General features: G+C 35.9%; 1 long non-coding RNA gene across 4 annotated transcripts; it reads left to right on the top strand.

Moving 5' to 3' along the window:
* The first annotated feature begins 265 nt into the window (after positions 1-265).
* On the top strand, positions 266-21,581 carry LOC149919018 (uncharacterized). 4 transcript variants are annotated; one of them, XR_016464318.1, is made up of 6 exons: positions 266-514; positions 7,775-7,925; positions 12,520-12,569; positions 18,790-18,876; positions 19,614-19,678; positions 20,248-21,581. It is a non-coding gene; the product is annotated as an uncharacterized LOC149919018 (long non-coding RNA). The 4 variants fall into 4 exon arrangements; XR_016464315.1 differs by having other exon boundaries at positions 18,790-18,958; XR_016464316.1 differs by having other exon boundaries at positions 18,790-18,958; positions 19,347-19,678.
* The last annotated feature ends 1,753 nt before the right edge of the window (positions 21,582-23,334 follow it).

Genomic DNA, 23,334 nt, shown 5'->3' with positions numbered 1-23,334 from the left:
ACTTTCAGGAATATCTTCTAAATGCACTTACTGTAACAATGTTAGGTATATAAGTACATGTCCACTGAACCCTATTTTCAATCCACACCATTCTACTAGAATCAGTACAAAGATCGCTTATTGTAGTATAGTTATAGTTTCAGATGTTTCCCTAAGCAGCAGTTGCCCAGTGTATTGGATATTAAGCATTCCAGACATACCAGATGCATAGACTCATTTGGTCAGGAATTCATGTCTCTACAAAGCTTTTTCATGCCCTCCCCTCTTGCTCGTTGAACAATCTTCTTTTATGTTTCTGTGGGGCTTTCCAAGCATTCTTCCATGTACTCTAGCTTAAACATAATCTTCTCTATTAGAAGTACTCCAGGCATAAAGAAACATGATTAGACAAGGAAAAAACTGCAATCAACTCAGCCTACCACGAAACTCCTCTGAGAGGCTTAAGAGCATTCTGAAAACCTTTCTATATTCCTCTTCCTACGGAAGCACTCGATGTTAAGCTTGGATGGACAGTGTAAGTATCAAAATACTGTGATTGACCTGACTAGGCATTTAAAAGAAAAAAAAAAACAATAAATAGAACTATTTGCATAAGGACCCCTCTCGGCAAAGAAGGAACTTGAAAGCACTAGCACAGATATGTGGCACTGCATTTCTAAGGAAGACTTGGAGAACATATTGCTTACGGCTAGCTCAGTGGTCTTTTTCATGGTGATGCTGCTTGGGGAGCGAGGGTATTTGTTGTTCATAGCAGGTACTACCTCAGTGAACAGTGGCTTCCCAGGCTCTTATTTTTGCAAAGTTGGAGCAATATCTAAAATATAAATCGGGCATGAAAAAACAGAAAATAGCTTATGAAAATGAATGTGGAGAATGAATAATAATAAGATAAGATAGATAAGAGTGTGTTGGGAAAAAAAATGGGTCTTGGCATCAGTTTGCTAAAAAGAAAAATGGAAGTCTGAAGCTAAAATACAAGATAAGTAAGGCAACCATTTTTTCACAATAAGATCTTATTTTAGTCAAACTCAGCTCAAATTACAACAGAGAGAAATAATTTTAGAAGACTCAATTTACAATTATTTTAATCAGGCAAATATAATTGAGTTAACACTCCACTATTTGAATTAATGAACTCTAAATGTAGTTGATTTTTAGACCGTTCAGTCTGAAGTAACTCGGAATAAACAATGATTTTTTTAATATTTTGAAATACACAAGAGGTTGCCTAAAATATACTTCAACTGATTTCAGGCAATAGTTTTTTAAAGCAGGCAGCTAGCTTTTCTGTTCTGCATAACTTGCAGGATATTTTAATGCCATTAGTTACCATGGTAAAATATATTGCAAAGCCATTTTCACTTTGGATGCTAAAGAATACAAGTTGTGAGTTGCTTTCTTGTAAAGGGTCTGATAGGTTAGGTCCATTCTCTTCCTTGCATTTGAAGATAATAAACATTTATTTTATCAATGAAGAAACTGTCTTCATTCATTGTGAATAAAAGCAGGAGTGAACTCAATAGAGAATGTTATTCTTGATTAATAAAACTTCTAAATTTGTTTGAGAAACACTGACTTAACAAGTAACAGTTATGGCTGAAGAAATATGTTTTATCAATAAAAATAGATTACCTTTACATGAAATATAAAGAATGTAATGATAAGCATTTAACTTTCTCAGGTAAAAGAAGTCCCCAGAAAGCAATTCTTCTTTAAATGGAAATTTGAGATCACAGAATCTGTTTTAAAAATAAATGCTTGAATTTAAGACAGCATTTAATCAACTACATGAATATGAGAGCAGTTCTCCAGCAATAGAAATGTTGTACAGTAAAAAGGAATATTTAATGAATAAATGAATCTTGCTTATATCTACAGTTTTCTAGACTTTTACTCATCTGTATTTCTCTGTTTTTTTTAGTCTACTGATCTCACTGCAACTTTAATAAGACTGCCATGGATTATTTGTTCTACTTAATAATAGCAAACCAAAATTAAACACTTGAGTACAAGCTTTAGCATATTTCACATATTCATAAACAATGCGCATCCATAGATGTTGGAAGAAACCTCTTTTGGCCAGCTGGAAGTTGATGTATCAGCCTGATATGGCATTGTTTCACCAGCAGACAATGGAGAAAGCCAAATTCTTGTTCCCACGCAGACCTAAATCTTTCTTTCTAGTGGGAAGACAACACAGTGCAAAAAACTTATGCTTCACTGAGTACTGAAGAAGGAACAAAGCTTCAGTGCAAGTCACTTACAATTAGAATTGTAACAATTCTTTGACAGTCCTTCAAAAAACTTTTAATTTTTAACCAATTTAAGCAAACTGAAGAGAAACAAATGTGTAATCAGATCAAATAAAATATTTCATTATTATTAGTGTGGCTTTTGCTACCTTTTTGGAAAACTAAAATTTTGTAGCACCAAACAGTTTAACTAAATGCTATCTGCGAGATGGAAGGGATTATTACTTTGAGCTTGGACACCTTATAAACCAAGCCCTCGGGGGTGAGATTCATCAAGTCTGTGCTGAGATCTTCCTCACTGCAGATAGGTCTAAATGTTCCCTACTGTGTGAATCTTGTGAAATAATCAGAAAGACAGTAGAAGGATAGCTTTAAAATTTCTGGACAAAAGCACTCTGAGAGAGTTGAGGTAGCCATGTTCCTGTAGCAATGTGTTCTTTTATTTAATGGGAGTGAAAAGAAAACATCTTTTGGCTCCCTTCTTGGCACCAAAATACACATCAGTTTCTTGGCCCTTGAATCCAAAGGTTTTAAAAATTTAAGAAATGTCAGGATGAACTGTTCTGACACAGGAATGTGGTTTCTTGTTTTCTTTTGCTAAAAATAATTAATTAAATATGACTCATATTTGTTTGTGGCTCAGACCCAAAAATTGGATAAATTCCTTTTTTCCAAAATATAAATAAATTACCCTATTCTATTTGTATCTTAGAGGTTGCTAATTGCCAATATCTTTTCTAAGATAAACTGGCTAATATTAGGATTCAGTTAAACACAGTTCATTCTTCCTAGATTTGTCTTTCTTGAAATAGAAATGGTCTGCTCCCTGTTTCCTGACTGCTAAAGACGGGTGGTTGTCACTAAAAGAATTCTATTGTTTAAAGATTATTACAGTTTGAAAATGCAAGTGGGGTAGAAGAGAAAATATTTCAATCAAGGTTTCAATTTGGAAATATCCAATTTACTAAGTATTTTTCAAGCCAAAGCAAGTTTTATGACAACTTTCATACAGATGCTTTGGTCTTTGGCATTTGAAAATAGAGATTATTTGTCCCATGTATGACATTAAATGTGTCTGTGTTTATCTATGAAACAAATAGTTTATAAACAGTTTGATTTGAACAGAAGAAAATGTCTGTGGACATTGATCATCCATATATCACTCTTCTGGATCATCCATTATGTTTGAAACTGTATTGCAGTTGGCGAACACTCTCATCTGACTCTGCAAAGAAACTTTCAAGATATTAAATGCAGCTAAAGAGAAAAAAACAGCTTCCTTTAACTTCTAGTCGCTTTATAAAAACCTGGCAAATCCTTTGAAATGTCAGTAGTCCAGCTTAATGCTGCATGAACAACCAAGGTTCTATAAGTGTTAAAACTCAATGAATATTAATCCAAGTCAAGCATCGTGCACAGAAGCATCCTTTTTCGACCTGGGACTTCTTTTTTTCCTGCAAAATACTTCATTATATTGAAAAACCAATGCTTTTAAACATGGATCTGTGAGAACAGAGAAGTAAACATACATTTTTTAATTGCAGACTGGTCTTTATTTTTTATAAAGCACATTGTTAGTGAGGCAGTAGCTTAAATATATGGCATATTCAGACACTGTCAATCAGCTAATTAATTATTAGGCATATTTCACCTTCACTTTTCAGATTTTTTTTCCTCTTTTTTTTTTCTTATTTTTTTCGTTTGCTTTCATTTGGGTCATAAAATTGGCAGATCATTTTGTTTATTCACATTTTAGCAACAGATTTGGATTTCAGAAATTAACATCTCATCTCTAATTTTATCCTTACAAGGTGTTGGTTCCTTCTGGAAGATTGTATCCAAAGCTTCTTCCAACTGAAATCTTTCATGCACAGTTGTACTCCTACTCTTCTATGGCTGATCTTCAAAACAATATGAAAAAAAGTAACAGTTATTAACCTAGTGGTAATCAGTTGGCATCTTCTAGATATTACCTTTGGCTGAATTTTAAATTGTGATCACATTTTGGCAAGATAAGATTACTTGATTGCAGTCTATTTAATAAGCTACCGGAGACAATTTTCCTCCTTCAACTAATTTCATTATTGCATGAATTATTTAATAGAAGCTATATCTTCTGTTGATTTACAATAATAATTCAACTGTATTGACATTTTCTGATTCTTAAATGCTCTGTCTTGTTTCTCAATGTTCTTTGAAGGTTGTGCATTTGTATGGAACATACCATGTAAATCTATGTGTAGATATACCTGATTGTTACCTTCAGATCTTTTCAGTCTGAGATTGAGGTTATGACAGAAACATTTCTATATTCAGAGAACTTTGATCATTCCTTCACCCAGCTCAAAGAGTGGGTTTTTTTGTTTTTTTTTTTTTGCACTTTCATCTGTGCTTGAAAGTTTTGAAGCCCTTGTAACAGTGAAGCATATGATTTTTCACATTTTAAAGGAAGATTTCTGTGTGTTATATTGTCACCAGAATGGCATGAGTGTCTTTTTGCAACTGTAAGGTGTTTTCCATATTGTGAGGTTTTCTTGCAACAGCTAAATAGGTAAGCAGGCAGGTCCAATATCTCAGTCAGATGCATATTAAGAGCACTTTCAAGAACTAATATGAGTTGCAACATCAAAGTTCTACAGAGCTGACAGGCTATACCAGACATGGGAAAAGGGTACTTTAGATGTAAATATTGATTTTTCAGAGATACAGATCGTGATGTTCCATAAACTTTGGACTTTATACAGATTTGATAATACTGCTCCATTTACCTGAAAATGACTGACTGTTCACTACACCTCTCCTGTTGTTTTGCTGCTTACTATTGCACTTGTTGCCTCTAATTTAGCTCCTCTTTTCTTCACCATAATGATAAGCAGATGGAAAGTGCATTTGCCTCTGTGGATTTGAAACAACACTGTCTGTCTTGCTTAATGCAGAGAAAAAGCTAAAGCAAGAAAGAGAGAAGAGTACATGCTGAGTGAAAGTGCCCCAAATCAAATCTGACAGTTGGATATCTCTGGCTGATAGAAGGTCCCAGGGAATGTCCCATCATCTTGGATTAGATCAAGCCTGCAGACAGTCAGGATCGTCCTGAGTTAAAATCCGGAAAAATGCTATTTCTTTTTTTTCCACTCCTCCCTTTTCAAAATAACAATAAACTCTTGGCTATAGTCCATATCACTGGGAAGGACTGTACATTGTTTTGACTGAAGAAGACAGTTAGGGATGTAGCTGATCATCTTTCTCAGTAGCCGAGGGCTCAACTGTTCTGATTTCCATGGCTACTTCTATTCCTAACCTTACTGATTGCAACACGCTTTCTGATTTTTTGTTGTACCACTGCCTTCCCAAAATGGTGAAGGAATGAACAGCAGGTTGCTGGGCAGCAGACTGGAAGCTAAGAGGAAAAGATTGGGTAAAAAGGGAAAGCAGGTAATAGATGACTCAAAGAATGATAAAACCAAAAGAAGATGCAAAAACTGCAAGAAAACCCAGGATTCAGATGAAAGAAATGAAACACCAATTGAATGGGACTCTAGTTATCTATGTTGCTAGGTGACCGTCCCTGTTTTAAACATAGTACTTAATAACTGTAGCCAGCGAGGGGCTTGAGGAAAGGGGAAACCAAGGCTGGAGGACTGGAGGACTCCTGACTTGAGACAGTGTACCAGTTTGCAAGAACTCCTAGTTTTCTGTCTTGTTTCAACAAGCCACAATTTGGATGAGAGCACAGTATGACTAAGTTATATCGAGGCATAGAAGTGAAAATTATCGCTACTTGTGCCAGAAAGGAGGTATAATTTGATTGCTGAAGGGAAATTTCTCAAAGCTGAATTGCAGGAGGTAGTAGCTTTAAAATCTGATAGAACTGTTTGGAGAAGCCTGTGGTATATTTTAGTGGTCTAAAGTACCAGTATAAGATGTTTTATTGCTTCTTTGGAGACATTTCCTTTGCACCCTACATTTCTATTTCATATTCTTTGCTAGACGGGACTTGAAAAGAATTGTGAGCTCTTCTTAGTTAAAGAGTTGCCCTTTGAGGAAAAAAAGTATTAATAATAATAATAAAAAGCTGTTACCTGGAGAAAAAAAGGATTTTTAGAAGAGATGTCCTGGTTTCTGATCTGAATTTCACCACATATATAGCACATTTATTTATAAGCCAGTTTAATATCCTTAATACAGAAGTAGGGTAGGTTTTTTTTTTTTTTTTTTTTCCTGCAATGCAGAAAATCACTTAGTTTTGTTTTCAGAGAGGAGAATGGTGGAAGAAGTGGCATTGCTAATGGGAACCTTGTTACACATCACCATGAGTGGCAGGAAGGACTTATGACAGAAAAAGTAATATATGACAGTAGAGAGAACTTTTTAAAGTTTTGATGATTTTTTTTTTTTTTTTTTTGTAAGTAAAGAAAACATGGAAGGCTATTTACTGTTTTATAAATATCTATTTATCTATTTACTTTTCATTTTGCTGGATTTTCAGCTGCCCAAATAAAGTAGTTGGAATTTAGAACAAGCAGTTACAAAATGTTTTCATAATCAATATTAAGGAAAAATGTGAGACTGTTGGATGTGTCTGTTATCCTGTTATTCTTTTGCACTCTTAAGCAATGCCTCACAGAATACTGAATTAACAACCTAACTCAAAATGGCGAAATTTTAGCCTCTATATTTTATTTTTTCTTCAGTCTGTCTCTATTCTTTATGAGCTGAGGTATTCACAGGGCAGCTGATCATGCTCTTTAAATATCTTTCCTTGATCTCTTGAACCTGTCATGGTTGCTCTTCTGCCTCTCTAAAATCTGTCTCCCAAAGAGCTGCCAAAAGGAATTCTTATTCATCCCTTGATTGGTTTTTCCTTCTCTGTTAAAGAAAACAAAGGTGATTCCTTTGACTAATCTGTTTGTGTCTTGGCTCCACTTCTCCCTTAAACTCAGATTGTAAGTCTTTTGGATCTGTACTTGGGCAGAGCCTCAATCTCTGGGAAACTTGTCCTCCACTGGATTTCCTAGGTGATTTGATAATGCAATGGATTAATAAAAATCTTAAGTCTAAGGTCTTTTCCAGTCCACTGTGAGGGTAAATGAATATAAATGATCAGCTGAAAATAAGATAACACTCCATAGTAACAAGGAAGTGACAAAAAATGTATTACTGTGTAACTGCAAGTAGAACATGGCAAAAGTAGTGCCTTCAGAATATATTGTAGAATATAATTCTTTATTGACTTCATCTTTATATAGACCTTAGAAGGCTCTAACTGATACTCAATTAATTTTTTATGATAAAGAAGATAGTATGATTTATAGAAATCATTAAGAAATCCTGTTATCTTTTAGCTGAAGCACTTACAGCTCTAACAAAATGTGGAATGCAGAGATATCTCAGAATTTTCTCAAAGTTCTATCTTACCCTCTTTTTTTTTGTTTTTAATTTTTTGCTTCTTTCCCTTCCTCAGTACTTACCAGAGACCATATATGAGGAGATATATTTACAAGATGAGGTATTTTGTTTTTCAGATTATGCTCTACAGGACACTTTTTGGATCAATGACTTGCACGAGGGAGTTTGTATGCATATTTACGAAGCCATATCCTGCCTGCTGCTGCAACTCAAGTGCAGAACATACTGTACAAGTGAAGGAAATGCAAGCCTCAAATACAAATTAAGGTTTGATGTAATTGAAGCACTGTCGTGTAGGAAACAGGTCACCAAATCAACCATGCAACGGAATATGCCATGCCTTCTCTAACAAAGTATCATTGTGAAATTAAACTGGTGAATCCCTGAGTGACAGGAAAAATTACAAGCCAAAATGATTAATCAAGTAGTTTATACCAATCTCATTTCAAATGTTTGTAACAAGCAATATGACTGAGTGCATAGAGGCAGCATTGCATTTAAACTCCAGATACTTATCAATACCAGTAGAAAGCACTTCAAGAAATTGGATGTTGTTTGTAGTGAATCATTTCAGCAGTGATTGATCAAATGCTATCGTACATATCTGACAGAACTCAAAACCAGCAAATGTTCTAATGGAACATAATAACAATGATGAGTCGTACATTTGTAGCACTTACTAAAAAGAATTCCAGGATTGACAAATTGGAGCAGCAATGTTGGCAGACTTAAAATGAAGCATTTGTACAGTATATACAGTACTCAGAGATGTGGAATAGATTCCAATATGAAATGCAGAGAGGTTTCTTAACATCTTTCTGAAACTCCATGCCAAGATGGTGCCTAATTTTCATCCTGTCACTCACAAACCTCTTTGCATCTGTTGTTTCAACATGTGAACAGTGACCCGGTTCAAGCTGCTGCTAAAACTTGAGCATTAATTAATAAGGGGAAAGCTGGCTGATGGATAATGAAGAGCAGGGTAGCAAATTCTAGACAGTGTATTTGCAAAATTGAGCTTAGAAGAAGGATATAGAGTGATTTAAGAAAAACTAATCAATTTTGAAATAACATGTTTATGAAAAACTATTTGCAGAAAGTATCACACAGTTCAATCAGCATGGAAGGCTCCAACCTTTTACCTTCCTGTGAAAATGCACAGTAATCCTCGCAAGCTGTTAAACTGGCCTTATTCTTAAATCAGAGCTCTATCTCATCACTCACAAGCAGAGAACCAAAAAAGTGTTGAATGGCTTTTGCTAATCAGTGCTATTGGTGGTGGCAGATCCAATACAAAACTAACTGCTAAACTATCTGCCCCTTCAAATGGACATCCTTACTGAGGAATTAACAGAAGGGCTCCCTTACAGCAGTCTGTATGAAGCCCTCTATGAATATACTGTCTGTATTTTAGGAAAGCCCACTTCATCACCAAGAATAGCTTGAGGAAGAAGTCCTGCTGCATCTATATGTGGACATTTAAACTTAGTTTATGCACAGTTTCTGAAGCATCAGGCAGTCTTCTGAGGTCTTTCTGTTCTAACTATGGTGGCCACATATTTGTCGGGAACCTGTCTTAGATCTTTTTATCCAGTATATTTATGATTTATTTCTCTGCGATGCCAAGAGGCAGTTCTCAGCATTGGCTTATCTTCAGTTACATCTGTGCTTTGGATTTGCTGTTGCATTATCTTAGATTTTATAAATTGTCTCCAATTTTCTAAGAAGACAAATTATGTTTTACTAATCCAGTGTACTTTGCGAGCATGTGCTCATTAAGAACTCTTCTGAAATTATCTATTTAATTTTTACCTTTTCTTATTTCTCTATTGCTGAACATGATAGGGTAGTAATTCAGATCAGAGCTTTCCACAAAATGAATAAACACAGTCTCATGCATAGCTCTACAAAAACATTTTGTGTGTCCCTGGAGACTCTTTTCATCTACTATTTAATATACCTTAAAATATTTTAAAATACAATATCACCAGTCTGATTATTATTTTTACTAGTTGAAAGCAACAAGTTACGTGGAAAAGCAGTAGCTATATACCCACAGAAAGCCACCCATCCTGGTTTTGACTGACATGTAAGATCATATTAGACAGTGATTTTATTCAATAGTATTTAGCACAGTTAAAATACCAATCTCAAATATTTTATGTGTAAAAGCTACACATGCAGATGCAGTTATCAGACGGCACAATAAGAACTCTGGAATGATGAAAAAAATAAATTATATTTACTTGGCCACGTGGTGCTAGAATAGGCACAGAACAGCAGGATTTTCTGAGGATCATCCCTGAATCTTCTGGTGCTATGAAAACTGTCTCTAAAACTACTGTCGATGTTTCTTTCATAGATTTCAAATCTTAAAGAAACTGGAAAAAAAGATCTGAGCTAATGAGTCAAAATTTGTACAATAAAGCTAAGCAAATCTCTTTCTGGCACATGCCTTGGTTACAATCACACACAAATGTCCATACACAAGTTTTTACACACACTATAAAAATGCATTTCAGGAGTTAAAGGAGTTATCAGTAATAAAAATCTTATGTACTTGAACAGAATTTTCTTCATTTACTTTCTTCTAAGTACTAACATTCCGTTTTGACACATTCCATTCCATTCCATGACACATTTTTAAAATTCAACAAAGATGCCCCATCCCTGGAGACTTCCAAGGCAAGGTTGGATCAGGCTCTGGGCAGCCTGATGTAGCTGTGGTGTCCTTGTTCATTGCAAGGAAGTTGGACTGGATGACCTTTAAAGGTCCCTTCCAACTCTGAGGATTCTATGATTCTATGAAAGATGCCTTAGTGATCATTAAATATTGAATACCTTCTGTAAGGAGGATGGCTTTTTTAACTTCAGAAGATGAGATTTAACAGATCTAATTCGGCCACTCACATAAATGTGATCTCAGACAAGCTATCTTCCACTGTGGAAATATTTTATTTTGTTTTTTTCATTTGAGAGCCTCATTTCCAGAAGGTAAGTGAAACATAATTAATTTTTAAATTCTGCTTATTTGAGAAAAAAAAATATTATTATTATTTATTTGTTTGTCTGTTTATTTTTTCCTCAGTTAAATACCAGTGCTTTCCTCTGTATAGCAGAATGCTTGCCAGAGGGTGGAAGCAGCTGCAATCTATTTTGGCTAGAGGTGAGAGGTTCCTGCTGAACTCAGCAGAGACGAACAGCCAGGAGCTGCTGCCTCCACAGAGATATAAATCTCACCGGAGAGGCTCTGGTTTGCAAATAGGGCTAGATTTTCTCTCTGTTGATGTGCAGAGATTGCTGGGTGACTGCTCACCATAACCTTGCTACGGCTGAGGGACAGAGGCTTGGCTGGCAGCAGCAGGCTGCTGAGCTCAGCAGGGTGCAATGGACCCCAGAGCAGGCCAGGCAAGGAGCAGACCTGGATCCTGCTGCTTTGTAATGCCTGCAGGAATGCAAAGGGAAAGTTTTCCCACTGGGCTCCTCCAGGCCCCCTGTGTGGAGTTCCCTGTAAGGAGAAGCAGAATTACCAAAATGTAGTGGTTAAGCTGCCTGCCTCCTTGCTGGCTGCTTTGGCCATCAGTGTGTTGTATGTACAAAAGCATCACTCTTTCCAAGGTTTGAGTAGACACACAGCATGTAAACACCGCCTTTCCAGGGCTGAGAGAGTTTCCATTTTCCTCTTCTTTCCTTGAGCAACAAGGTTAGAGCTGAAGGAGCATCATTCATTTTATTTATGCTTCTGTAACTCTAGAATAACTCCTTTACGGTCAATAGCGGTACATCAGGATGAAAACCAAGTGCACCGATTCCTGAGGCAGTTATAAGGCTGAAAGAATGAAAGAAAAAAAAAAAAAAAAAAAAACAGTCTGCAAATTGTACTGCCTCTTAAGAAGGTGTTTTTCCATAGTAGACATAAAATGCAAATTTAATTATTTACACTGTTCTTGTACAAACTCTATTCAAAACAAAGATCACTTCATATTTACAGTATTGACAGATATTTTATTATATAATTTGCTTCAGAAAGAAATGCTCTTGGTATATGTCGTGTGAAAAGCTGTTCCTTTTTAATAATATTTTAAAATCCAAGTAAAAGAAAGATAATATTGCTTGATAACTCATTTCTTTCTTTTTTTTTTTTCCTTAATATTTAACTTACAGTGCCGAAACACTACAGTTACTAGTATCAACACCTTTATGCACTTCTCTCAAAGGTGCTGATGATATAAAGCAGAAAGACTTAAAGGAGTATGAAAAAAAACATTGTAGCATTTGTGCTCCAGAAGTCTGCAGAAGGATGGGCTGGGAGGTGAGGGTGAAAACAAAATGTATTGAAAAATATACAGTTTCATTCAAATAACTGTAATTACCTAAGTTTATAATGACATGTAATCAAAATATGATTTGGGAAAGGTGTCTTTGCCACTATAAAATCTTTTCTCACTGAAAAAGCATAATAATAACCACAGATAATGGCAATCAGGATGCAGCTGGTTAATGAGTTGATGTGCTCTTTCATAACCATTTCAAGGTGTCAGCACATCTGAATATCATACTTTCCTTCAGATGCTATTCTGCTTTAACTTCACTGATGCTAATGTGAAGGTTTTTACTTATTGTGCTAGGTTAGGATCCAAAGGATGTTTGTGTTTGTGTCCAACATCTGCTGGAAATGAAAGGCCCATGTATTGCTGGCAGGTACTGCAGTCAGCACAATGAGACATAGAAGATAGGACTGCAGATGACTGCTCCCTTAATGTCAGAGGAATAGAAGAACAAAACACTGTGTAGTTGGCACTATGTCTTTTCCTAGACCTGATTGTTTCTCACTACATATTTTCTTTCCTTCTTTCCTAAGATCTCAGGAATGGAGGAACTTTACAGATTTTGGCATATCTCCATAAGTCGGTCAGTATTAAATTGCAGCCTTCCAGAAAAATTGTTCTGCTTAAAGCTAGTCTAGACTTGATCGATACTCTTAAGGAACATAGCAAACTCTGAAGTATTTCATTTATCTCTCCATCCCTAACGTTTAATTGTCATTTAAAATTTCCTGGAAACAATAGCAGCTGTCCAGCCTCAGAAGCTCGATATCAGCCATGAGAACTGAAAGGGAGCTGGGTGAAAGAGGTCATGTATTCACTTACTTCTCAAAGCCCCTGTTAATATCTGAGAACTGGCGTGTATAGAGGTAGCTAGAGAAGCGTGGACTACATGCGCTTTTTTCTCACAATAAGCTTTGTTATACTTTTCCTTCCTAGCGTCTACAATCTGAATCATATCTGCAAGCCTCAGCTCTCCCATGGCAGTTGGGAGCAGGCCTCTCTGCCCAAAACATTTGGGAAATTTTCCTGTTCCCATGCAGAAGAGATAACAGTAGAGTAAGGGTTAGTAGCAGTCTGTTTTCAAGATTTGTGCTGAAAGATGGAATACTTCCTACTTATAAATTCATGTGCACTAAGAGCCTGGAATAAGCCCCTGCATTTCTTTCCATACAAGACTTTTTATCAGATCAGATCTCAGCCTTACATCATATGAGCTCAAGCATGGTACTCAAGAGGCATGCAAAATTTTGTGTTTTCTATATTCTGAACGTGGAGGTAAGAGTCTTAAATGTTTGACTGATGCAGTGTGCTGCAAAAACTCTGGCTAGTATTTGATATATAATGAGGAATTCTTTGTTTATGGTCAGAAAAGTATTTGCCATCATAAATAAAAGAAGAGTCTGGAAACAGCCTCTAGGAAGAGGCAAGTAAAGAAAGAGAAATGACTCTCTGGGAACAGTGCACTTCTCAAAACTAGCAGGCAGTTCCTACCTGGCTGCACATTTGCAGGGGAGAGACAGAGAGCTCCCAAGAATTAGTGTTTAAATGTGCCTGTACAAATATTAAGCAGTGTGTCATCCTTCTGCCTAGGCTGTGTCATAAGCACATGGAAGGGACTGAAAGCACAGCTGAAGTCTGCCAGGGCAAAGATACCGAGAGGGTAATCAACAAGAGCAGCTCTCTGCCAATAAGACATGTACAGTACGTTTTGCTATGAAGTGCCAGAGCTCTGCATTTCTCCTCTCTCCCTGCTTCACAGTGGGCCATTCCCTGGAGACTTCAACCTGCCAGAGTACATGCTGACACTAAGGCCTTTCAAGACTTACATGCCCCTAGAACTGTGTGTGCATGTTGTTCTCAAACTTTAAGTATAAAGTCTGTATTTTTGTACTGTTTAGCCTGTTGTACAGGAATACAGCTCATGCTATAATCACCAGAGAATAAAAACAAAGTACTTACTCAGCAGTATTAAAACATAGTAACTTCTGAATATTTTATGACAGCGCTTTAGGTGTAAAATTTTACCAGAGGCCGCTACTAAATAATTGTGTAAGGAAATGAAAAGAACAAGTAGAATATAGCAGAAGAATGGTACAAATTCAATCATCCCCTGTACTCCTTTTCCTTTATATTTTCTTTGTACAACAGAACTGTGTTATAAATTTAGAGCCGATTAACATCAGTGTCCCATTAAAAGTTAATTTTTATAACTTATAAATATATTTAAAAATAAAGTTTCTCTGTCTGACATGAAATAATTTGCCACAGCAGGCTATCTGAAGCAGAAGAACTACAAGATGTCAGAATATGTAGCTGGGTAGATATATAAAAATGGACTTTCCCCTTAAGCATAAAAATAAGCCAGTTCCCAGACCTTGGTGGCATATTCCCCATAACTGGAATGGGATTACATTTCATTATTACTATTTATGGCAAATTATTCCATGTTTCTATATGTGTTTAACTTGACCTTCTCTGTGTTGTAACTTGGACCACAAGAAATTTTGCAGGATGTTGTTACTTAGCAGAATTTTCCCACATGCTCTTCAAACTTACTTGGAAAACATGTAGTCAAAATATGTACAATAATTTTAAAGTAAATTCATGCAAAACCAAAACAGAAAAATGTGCAGTGAACTATAAATATGAATAACTGCATTTTAAAATTCTCTCTTACCTACTATGAAAATTATTGTTAAATGTTTCCTGTACTTTCCTGCTCGTATGAAATGTTTTTTGGTTGTCTTTCCTATTCACGATTCAGCTTCTCTTTCCTGTTATGAAATATCTTTTTAACTCTTGAATCTTCTCTTTCCCTCCAATTTCATGAAGATAAGGAAAAAGAAACCTCAAACCTCAATTAGTTTGCCAAGATACTCACACTAAATGTTCTTTTTCAGAATTATTAGATAAGTAATAAAATTCATTAGTGAAGCATTTGTGCTACAATTTACTTATATACTTATTTCTTATTTATTTTAAGCTTCAGAGCTAACAACCAGAGGAAATGAGAGAGAGCAACATTTTCATGTGTTGTACATGCAGAAACAAACTTCACATTAGCATAATTCCCTGTCTGCAAATACATTTGACAATGTATTTTTGATTTTTTAGCCAAAAACAAAGAGAAATTTCACAGTGCATAGCAACCTTAAGAGCTATTCGTTTCTGCAAGAGTAGCTCATATAGCACCTATCAGTCCAGACCACCATTTCACTACCCTTTCAATAATCAAGTATTCTACTTCATGAAAAATAAGATCTGAAACAGGTACCAAGATCTCACTCAAGAGATGTAGGTCTTTCACCTTCACCTATTGCCTCCAAGTTGCCTGTATTGTACAGAAATAAACTCAGCAGATGATTTCACACGTAGATAAAATATTTATCATAATGTGCCATTAAGTGATTGGTAATTAATGTGTGGTAACATATCAACATTGAAAAAAACTTTCTGGTTTGAACATATCTTTATTGCCCGTGTAATGAGTTTGCTTCAACCTGCTAAAATCTATCACCTACATCTCCTGATCAGCATTGTTACCATACAAGCATTTGTAACCACACAATTTAAAAATAAATAAATAAATAAATAAACAAACATGAACGACACCACAGGTATCCTTCTCCTTCTGTTGATGGCCAAACAAGTAGGAGCTGTGCTTATCTGTGGCTATCTTCTGCCTCTCACCTGGCTTGTTCTGCCCTACCACACTCTTGTTAGGGATCAGCTGGTCTCACAGCATGTCACCTAACCACACCTTCAGGGCCTCATGAGGGCAGTATTTTAAAGAGGATAGTTCCATAACTTGAAAGGAGTCTTTGATGACGCTTTTGATTTCCTTACCCACCCTTCGGAGTCCTTAAGCAAGGGACTCTTTGAGATATGGCTCTGCTCCTGGATAACTCCACAGTTATTTTGGAATGTGATAAAAGTTGATTTAATTTCTACTTCTTCAGGCTTCGCAGCCTGCTGGCTAATCTGCTAATTGGGTTGGAGAAAAGGGGGAGGAAGTGGAAGAAAAGGGGGGTAGTGATGAGAGGGGGGTGAAAACACATTGCTGTCAGAATTAGTAACGAGTTCACAGAGGAACAGGTCTTTCAAAAGGTTTCTGAAAGATCAAGGATTGTTCAGACCTGTTTTAGTCACATGAAAAATTGCACTATTTCCTAATAACTTGTGGTTGTTCTTTGTACTTTAAAATAGCCAAAATAAACATTCACACGCACCAAAAATATGCTGCCCCTCTGTCAGAAGTTATGTAATTATCTAGATCAGTTCTCCAGTTGCTTCTATTCCCAAATCAGCATTTTATTGTAATTAATGTGCTATTTTACTTTTAAAGATCATTTATAAATATGTATAAACTGAAATAATCTGTAGCAGGGAGGTACTGGGAGTAAAAATATTATGAAGCCCATGCCTCTCCAATATAAAATATTATAATGTAAACATATTGCACATAATTACATATAATGACTAATGTGTTTCTGTGTGGTATGATTAGTACTGCTGTAACAAAAGAATATAGGAGTAAAAGATATCAGTCTAGCTGTCAGTTATGTCAGAAAATAAATATAGATGGAGCACCTCTCTCTCAATGGGATTCTATTTACTCATTAAATGATCATTACAAACCAACCAACAACTAGTATTCAACTATAGAGTTACACAAATTAAAGAAGGGAAAATAAAAAAATGATTAGCTTTATCTCTTGACTGGGGACAATGAACTAGATTCAGATTCGTGTCTCATGTAGATCAAGAACATGCACAAAATGACTCATTAAATTAAAAAACAAACAAACAAACAAGAGGAGCCTGCTTGGAGTTATTTAGAAAACAAATGACAAATTATGGTCTGACCATGCCTTTAAAAGATTATTATTCTATGCAAAGATCTAGAAAATGGTTGGGCAAACATAAAATCTAAACCATATTAGGCAAACACAAGACACTGTATAGAAGGACTTATGGGAAACTTTCTTCAAAACTTCCATGAGAGAACACCTCGTTTTTCTGAGAATATGTGCATAAGATATATACATATATATATTAAAAAAAAAAAAAATCTAAAGAAAATTTTAAACATCTCATTCTTATCTAAAAATGAAGCAAAACAGGCATTGAAAGCTTGGAGTTTTTCACAAAATACAATTTTTCTTTTCTGGCCAACTTGGACACAGAGCATCTATTCGTAAAGGCTGAATACAACTGTACTGGAAATAGGATTATAAAAAGTCACACATCCAGTATCCAGTTCTAGTTACAACTCAGGCCTTTCAGCCTTTCAGGAGTGCTTGTGAAGTATAAGCATTAGAGATGTGTCAGCTATGCACAGACACGCAGAACAGGAATAAAATACCCCATGTTCTTGTCCACATAAAACAACTACTGTGACAGTATAAACCAGTAAATGGTAAACAGAAATATAAAGGTAAGCCCTATTTATCTTGGCACACATAGAAGTAATTCAAGTAAATGTATGACGTGCTTAGAAGTCTTAGTCTATTGCTGACTAAATGTCCACAATAATTTTCTTCAGCCATGAAAAACGTACACTGTCTTTTTGGAACTGTAGAGTGAAGAAGAGTGCTTCTGTAATTGCTAACACAGTAATAGACTTTCCTTGCTGACCGCACCATTGGATTGTGGAAAAGAAATAGCGACCTATGAAATATTTTGTGGGAATTATACAACATATCACTCCTCTCTCTCTACCTCCCTTATATATATATATATATTTAAAAAAGTAAGTAACTCATGTAGGACCAAATGAATACCAATTAAGAACACACACACTTCTGTGTTTCTTTCTGCATGCAAAAAATAAAAGACCAGAAAGTAGTCAAGGGAATGTAGCACACTTGCTATGTTCAGCTGCTGCCATTGGAGAAGGCTTGGAGGGTCTTGGGAAACCTGTTCTGCAATGATATTTTTTTCTTTTTTTTAACAATAAGGAAAATTGAGCAGAAAGGGGGCATGAGTCTTTGTTCCAATAAAGCAACTTGGAAATGTAGCCTCAGGTAATTCAAGGTAAAAAAAAAAAAAAAAGGAAATAGTGTCAGAAGAGGCTAAATCAGCCCAATTGATTTTTGGTCAGTTTACCACTACTTTGAAAGCAGAACAGCCTGGAACACTACATCCCTTCTCATAGCCTAGGATTCAGAATTACACTGCAAGCAGCAAAGAACACTTTGATGGAAGAGTCAGAAACATTTTCTGTTCAAGCACCAACAGGAGTGCATCCCCTGAATGAGAAGGTGGAAGAACCATTGCAGTCACAGCCACTTTTCCCGCTTCTTTGTGATAAACTGCTGGCTTCTGATAACAGCTAGAGCAACTGAGTACACATTCATCTTGTGATTACACGTACTCAGAGGAGACGCAGGGCTATGCTCTGAGAAGATTTTGTTACTTGTAAGTTAGACTCAGCTCTAGGGCCTACAGCAATCTCAGACTTCTGGGATTCTTTCTTTATTCTTAATTGGCTTTTAAGTTCTGAAAGAGCAATTTCAGAATGTCATGTTTAGTCAACATGAGGTTCACATTTCTCAGCTCCTGCTGGAAGTGTCAGGATCTTTGAATTTTTAAGTAAATTCCATTTTGGACTGCAAATTTAAAAGTGGTCATTTTGGAAAATTCTTTTTCAATATTTTATTTTAAATATATTGTGAAAAAAAAAAGTATATTTGCAAAGGCATTTTTTGTTGTCAGGTTTTCTTGAAGCAAAGTTTCTGGTAGGAGATTTCAAGCATGTAATTTTACTACTGACTTAAAATGTTATGTTTAATCACTTTTAGACACATCTGACAATGAAATTTAGCCCCTGTGAGAAGACCTGAAACAGAAGAGGCTGCAACACCAGAGCATACAAGTCTCTCAGCCTTGTATCTCATTTCATCTGCATTTGAGTTTTATTGTACTGGAGGATGAAGCTGGAAACTCAGCAATAGATGGGGGTATATTAAGGTGAACTTCTACCCCTAACCCATTTGCTAGAGATTGCCAAATCCTACCAGACATATGAATTTTATCGCTTTCAAAACTATTAGCTTTAAATCTTTTACCAGAATAACAGTGGGTATTTTTGTCACTTCTTAATGCTTCTTGTTTCTGGCTTGTTATGTTTGGTGTTTGCAGAGCTTTCATAATTTATTGCCTGATTATGCCACTGAATAGCATACACAACTCTTATTGACTTCAAGGGGAGTTTCACACAGAGAACATGGCAATATAATGCAACACTTCTGAAGTACTTCCTATAACTATTCATGACTTTGTCTACATTGGCGTTAAGATGTAAACTGAAGAATGGAAAATTATTCCCAGTAATTCCTTTTGTCATACTCTACTTTAGTGCCTGCTATGAAGACAATAGGAACTTGCAACACTGTGGAAGAAAGCAAACAATTTGCCAGTTAAGGCCATTGTAAAAGTAGCCTAATTAAAAAAATTTCTGGTACACAAGAAATTCTGCAATAACTGGCCTGAAGTGGTCCATAGAAGGAAAATGGTAATTGATAGGAAACCCTCCATCAGAAGAACGGAAATAGCAAAGCAATCTTTCTGGTACTGCAAATAGGTAAATTTATAGTGAAATATCCTCATTTCCCTCTGAACACAGGAAGATGAGTGCAATCATAGCATTGGACACCAATTTTGACTGTTGAGACACTATCCGTAGAAAAGGTAATTATTGTTCATTTTTTCATTTGCTGCATTTGGGAACAGATATGTTAGATCACTGAACTCGCTTCAATGCAGGCTGTCTACCAGCATATGAAATGTACAAATCCTGAAGAGAATCAACTTCAGGGCTCAAGAGATATCCAAGGTGAACTCATCTGCCTAGCAAGTTAGAGCCTGTACTGATAAAGATGGGATCAGGAGAAAGACAGAAGATTAGTTCCAAAATAATGCAAAATGAATGAAACCTCTAGATCAGAGGCTTCTGAATTCTCTTACTATACTTTTTGATTCTCTATTTTCCCTGAAGAACAAAAATGTATTTTACAAGGTATCTGTTGAAGGATGAAGAAGTATTGACTAGCTCCCAAAATAAGCCATAACGAGCCTGTGAAAATGATCTTTTGCCAACAAAATGAGAGAGACAGAGCTCAAGTTGTATGAACTGTGAATGAGAAAGTCTGAATTTTCTTACCACTTACAGGAAACTAACTACTATGTTGAGATACTGAGGTAGTATCTGTATTATTCCAATGTGATACTTTTGTTTATTGTAATCTTTGCTTTCACAGATTTCAAATATTCAGTCAGAACAAAAAGCAGCAATTTAGACGAGAAATCTCAAGGGAAAATATCCTCCTCAAAATGATTGTTGAGAATGAGAAAGCAAGAACACCTCACTCACTATGAGAGTAACTACATCTTGAGATTGTCTTCAAATGGAAGATCTTGTTTGAAAGTCCTCTTACTGAAAAGAAATGCATTCAGAATGAAAAGGAAGTCTGTCTTTGCAAGGACAAAAGAAAATCCTGGGCGTATAAATTCTAGGAATATAAAAATTATCTTTTTCATTCAGAAGATCTCAGTCTATGTGCAGAAAAAGGGAATTTCAGCAGAAATTAGACAAGACTCTGGAGACAACTCTCCATGCATCAGTTGTCAAGTCAGGAAAATCATGTGCTTATTTTAGAATTTTCTTAGGTTATCAAAAGAGAGATTTTCAGGAAGGATAGCAGAGAGATACATAATCAAGAGTGCAATGCAAGAGACATTCAGAAAGAAGTAACATCAGCCTGGCAAATGATGTTTACTTGTGAGAGAAGGAAAGAAAAAAAATATCATTCCCGTGGCTCTTTCTTTTAACCTGTGGTAAATGAAGACTATGGTGAAATTGTATGAAGGAAGAACTTCATTGAAGATTTATATTACATATTCATGGAGTTTTCTGGAGTTTTCAAGGTTCCCTCTCAAGATGTTGGCAAGTGGATATATTTTTAGTTCCCCGCTGATTTTGCCTCTGTGCCATGTATGTACACTTAATGTAAGAGAGAAACATTTACATACCCCCAAGGGCATCCTATAGATGTGGAAGGAAAGTGAAAGACAATCATTGTTGAGACCTAATCATGACAAAGGCTTGTCACTTATATAAACAGATAAAGGAGGAGAAAGCCACACTTCAGTCCATAGTAAGGCAGGTCTACTGTTAGAAAAGTTCAAAACCTCAGGGAGTTAATATTGGTAGCTGCAGCTGCAAAGTGCCTGACTTGGATGAAGAAATTCCGATGAGAGATTTTGACCACACACCCTCAGAGGCATAACTGGAGAGAGCCATCTAGCTGGCTACTGAAAGAAGCAGGACTGAATATTGATACCAATATGCTGTTCTAATGCTAGGATAAGTAGCCATTTAACTGATTTAACGATAGCAGGCAAACTATCATCAAAGACCAAGGGGATTTTAGGTAGCTCCTTTTTTTTCCCACTGAACCATAACTTCTAATGTGCCAAAGAGGATAGCCAAAGGTGAGTTATGATCATGTATGGTCCTTTCTCTTGTTGGCTCCCTTCATGACTCTTCATTCTGCTTCCTTTTTCTGATTCTCCTACAACACTCTTCTCTGTCTCATCATGAACCAGGGATCAACTCAGCAAAAGGAAAAAAAGAGAAAACACAATGAGAAAGGGGAGCTGCTGTAGCTATAGAAAGAGTGGATATTTTATTGTCATGTACATAAAGAAAGAATAATGTCTTAAGACAGGAGATGCTACCAAAACATAATATACACACACCTGTTGTTAGCGGTACTTGGGCACAAAAGGTGCTGGTTGTGAAGTATCTTGCAGCATTGCCAGTGAAATGAATGGGTGAAATTTCCTGTTACGCTGTTGAAATCCTGCAAATTTTCACTGCCGCTGCATGTACCTGAGGGGGAAAAATGATCCAAGATGTAAAATGTATTCTTGAGGATGGTCTGAATATGTTACAAGCTGAATTTAATTTCTCAACTGTAACTCAGATGCAAAAAAAGTCACATTTTTTCTTTGCTTTATTAAACAAACAGTGCATTGAAACTGCACTGTTCCAATGATCAGCTGAATGATAAGATAGGAGGAATAGTTAACATTCAAATTCTAAACAGTAGGTTTTGGGGTCTGAAAGAATTACTGAATTATGCTAATATTCAGCAAGTACTATAGCACCAGAACTTTCCATAAATGCAGAACCATGCTTAGCATCTTTCAAATCACTACTGTCATAAAGATCATTTTCAAAACAAAAAAATGTATATTCACAAAAAATTCAAACATATGCAGCTGTAACCCTATCAACCTTATCAAGCAAAGCAGTTCAAAGAGGAAAGAGTTCTTCTCTTTGTTTAGCAAATTATTCTAACTATGCTACCTGTACTATAGAAAATCATGTACTACAAAAGCAAATTAAATGCAGATACATCCAGACCTTTCTTTGCTACCTTGTCTTTTATTGTTGTAAATTGGTGAACAAAATTAAATGCCTAAAAGTAGCAGCAATCTCCTCACTAAGCAGGAGACTTCTTCCTCCTTTTTTTTTTTTTTTTTTAATTCATTTTAAAGTTATCTGCTCTCTTGTTTTTAATGCCTGGCTTCTTTATTTGCATTCCAGAAAGGCTGTGCCAAAGAGGTCCCCAAAATTTGTCAGAGTTAACTATTTCACTAAACTTAAAGCTGCCACCTCTGGTGATTAATCAAATTTTGCTCTAAATAGGATTAATTCGGCTGTATCTGTGAAGAAGATTGTCAGAGTGCACGTCCCTCTTCTCATCTGTCCTCGGGTCTTTTTTTCTTGCTGAATTTAAAATGAAGCTTGAGCTATAATCTTGCATGGCAGATACTGGATCGTTCCTTTGATAAACATCTAAAATGCTAATGAATGTGGGCTGCAGTTCTGAAACAGCAAAGCAAACGATTTGACAAGAATCTGGAGGGGAAAAGGAAAAAAAAAGGAACTTTCTCACTTGAAAGAAAAACTCTTTTTGTTCACATAGAGTATTGTTTCCTCAAGAAAAAATTTTCTGCTCTGCAGAAAACAGAAAAAATCCTACTACATCAAAATGCAGAAGCATGAAAAACTGATGAGCTTTCAGATTGTCCTCTTTTGCATGCAAATCATATCAGAAGTTCTCATTAGCATAAATGCATGAGCAACTCTAAATGCTTTTAATTTCCAATCTCAGCCAGCAGAGGAGTAATTTGTCACTGTCAGGGTGAAAATCTAAAAAGAAAAAAAAAAAAAGGAAGAAGGACTCCATGCTAAATTGGAATCATATAAATTTTTGATTTGCTAATTGACTGATGCTGCAGTTCAATCAGCTGCCTTGAAGGTGTAAATAATTCAG

The sequence above is a fragment of the Phasianus colchicus genome, chromosome 2 (assembly GCF_987193195.1).
Source record: "Phasianus colchicus chromosome 2, bPhaCol1.hap1.1, whole genome shotgun sequence".
In the NCBI taxonomy this organism is placed as follows: Eukaryota; Metazoa; Chordata; class Aves; order Galliformes; family Phasianidae; genus Phasianus; species Phasianus colchicus.
This window is presented reverse-complemented; position numbering and strand designations above follow the sequence as displayed.